Raw genomic sequence first — 3324 nt, 5'->3', positions numbered from 1 at the left:
CTAATGTGGATAGGGATACTAGGGAATCTCTAAGTGATATTCTTGGCTTTGCTTCTACCCCGTCGTTGGGAAAATACCTTGGGTTCCCTATTAAACATCTGGGCTCGTCTTCACATGATTTTAATTTCATTTTGGAGAGGGTGAAACAAAAGCTAGCGGGGTGGAAGGCCAATATGTTATCTTTGGCTAATTGGACTGTACTTATTCAAGCTTCTTCAGCGGCAATCCCGTCTTATATTATGCAGTGTAACTACATTCCTAGGAGAATTTTGGATGGGATTGATCGGGTTAATCGGAATTTCCTATGGGATTCCTCGGAAGCTACAAGGAAAATGCATTGGGTTGATTGGCAAAAAGTAATTAAGCCTAAAGAAGATGGGGGGCTGGGGTTGCAGACTGCTAAAGGTAGAAATACAGCCCTATTAGCTAAGTTTAACTGGCAATTGCACACAGAAAAGTAAGTGCTATGGGCTCAAGTCTTGTGGTGGAAATATTGTAACAATAGAAGATTAAGGGCTTCCAATGTTGACAATCTGCCATGCTCACACATTTTAGCAGCAATGAAAAAGGGAAGAGAGACATTTTAGAAGGGTAGCATAATGATGATAAATAGAGATAGCAATATCAATCTTTGGAGGGGCAACTGGATGAGCAAAAGGCCTATCCAACAGCTGATTCAAGGCCCCCTAACTCAAGAGGCAGCTCAATTGGGAATTAAGGGTGTGTTAACAGACATGGGTTGGGACTGGAACCAAATTCCTTTTGATTTGCCTTCAGATGTTAAGGCAATGATTCAGGCCACACCTATTTCAAATACTAGCAGAGGTAGGGATAGGATTTTTTGGCTAGGAAACCCGAGAGGCATGTTTGATTTAAAGAGTGCCTATGGATTTGCTATGAGCGAGAGTCCTGAGATACCTACTATTAGTGCTGGATGGATTTGGAAATTAAAGACGGTGCCCCATATTAAAACTTTCTTGTGGATGTGTATTCATGGGAGTATTGGGGTAAAAGAATGTCTTGTGAAGAGAAGAGTTGATGAGGAGGATCTTTGCCCAATCTGTCAGAGGGAATCAAAATCAATTTTGCATACTTTGAGGGATTGTCAAAGGGTCAAGGAAATATGGAAGCAGCTTGGAGTCAAGGCAACAGACCAGGAATTTTGGGTGAGTAGTTTACGGGAATGGCTACTGAGGAATGGGAAAGACAATAAAAGTCGTAGCCAAGGGAAGCCTCCATGGAGTACTACTTTCCCTTTTGATGTTTGGAATGTGTGGAAGAGCCGAAATAATTTTGTTTTCAATAGAAAAACCTTGACCCCGAAGCTATCATTGGAGATTGAGAACCAAGTTATGGAGTTTATATGTTATGTAGCTTTTCCAAGAAGTCCAACCCGTACCGTGGTCAAAGGGATTAGATGGGAGAAACCATTAGCTGGTTGGAAGAAATTAAATACGGATGGATCTCGTGTTTGTAGATCGGGTCAAGCTGGCTGTGGAGGTGTTATAAGAGATGAACATGGGGATTGGGTAGTAGGATTTGTGAGACATATTGGGGAAACAAACAGTTTTGTTGCGGAGCTGTGGGGTTTGAGGGATGGACTCATGCTTTGTTGTTCACTTAACATACCATGGGCTATTGTTGAGTTAGATGCTAAAGAGGTGGTGGATGTCTTACAAAATTCAAACTATATGAATATTGTTGCCTCCCCCTTGCTGGATGATTACAGGCAGCTTGTGACCCGTTTCCAACAGGTTCAGATAAAACATTGCTATCGTCAAGCTAATTGGTGTGCTGATTTGTTGGCAAGGATGGGCGTTGAGCAAAAGGCAGATTTTGTTAATTTTCATGGTCCGCCTGTGGACATTTTAGATGTTTTTCATTTTGATAAGAATGGTTTGTTTGTAAACAGGGTATGCCTTGAATTGGTTTGTTCCTGAGTAATTTTAATGCATCGTCTATTTACCAATATATATATATATATATATATATATATATATATATATATATATATATAAATAAATGTGACCATAGTTTAGGGCGTAAATTTATTTTCCCTAAGTAAGAGGTATCTTCACTATTTTGTAAGTTGGTAGTTGGTAGTCAAGAAAGAGTGCAACTATAGTCTAATGCTGGGTTTTTTTTTCATCAAAAAAAAAAATGCTGGGTTTTTTTTTTCATCAAAAAATGTTGGGTTTTTTTTTTTTTTTTTTTTTTTTTTTTTTTTTTTTTTTTTTTTTTTTTTTTTTGAGGAAAGTGTAATACTACTATGTAGGTAGTTGTAGAAAGCAACAGCCAAAACTTTTGGCAAATATAATCCATTTTGCTTGCCTTTCACTCTCATAATTGGCCTTCACGTGCCACGTTAATTCTTTCCCAATCCTTAAACTCACAAAAACCAAACCAACCAAGTGATCAGCCAACCAGCGAACCAAGCAAACACTATTCCAGACTCTCTCTCTCTCTCTCTCTCTCTCTCTTCTTCGTTTTCTCTAACCCACCATGAAAAGAAGACGAAAAAGGACCCAAACTCAAACCCATCTTTGCTAAAATCTACGAAACCAAAGCAAACCCTCTCAGATTTAGAATTACTAATTTCAAATCTTTGAAGCAAACCCCAGAAACAGAAAGAAAGAAAAAGAAGAAATGTGTTATGTGGGTAAAGCTACAAAGATCTTCATCTTCATAGTGACAGTGCTGGTGGTTCTTGGACTTGTATTGGGATTTGGGCTTCTCCGCCATGGCCTTCAGAAGACCCACAAATGCTTCGGTGACTCCTGCCAATCTTCTTCTTCCTTTTCTTCTCCTCCGGCTCCGGTGGTCCTTTCCCCTGGTTTCGGCCCACCTAATCCAAATCCAAATCCAAGCCCTGACCCCGGCTCCAACCAGCCCAGCCCACCTAACCCCAACCCCAATCCAAGTCTAAGCCCACCTCCACCTAACTCCAACCCAATCCTAAGCCCACCTCCAACTAACCCAAATCCAAGTCCACCTCCGCCGCCAACAATGGTGGTTCCGCCGCCAATGAATCAGCCTAGTCCGGTGCCGGTCACACCTGGCCCTGCGCATGCCTAGCAGCATTGTTCATTTAGTAAGAATCCTAGAAATTTCTTATGCCATTGTTTTTTTTTTTTTTTTTGTTTGCTATTTCATTTTAAAATTATTCATAAGTCTTAGATGAGGTTGTTGTATAGGACAATGTGGGTTACTTTTGGTCGTTGTTTCTGGCTCTGGTTTTTGTAATCGTGGGATTTTTTTTTTTTTTTTTTTTTTCTGGGTATGGACTATGGAGTTAAACCAATTTTCTGTAACTTGGTAGAATAT

This window comes from Castanea sativa, chromosome 6 (assembly GCF_040712315.1).
Source record: "Castanea sativa cultivar Marrone di Chiusa Pesio chromosome 6, ASM4071231v1".
Taxonomy (NCBI): domain Eukaryota; kingdom Viridiplantae; phylum Streptophyta; class Magnoliopsida; order Fagales; family Fagaceae; genus Castanea; species Castanea sativa.
The sequence above is the reverse complement of the archived record's forward strand: the minus strand, read 5'-3'. Positions refer to the sequence as shown.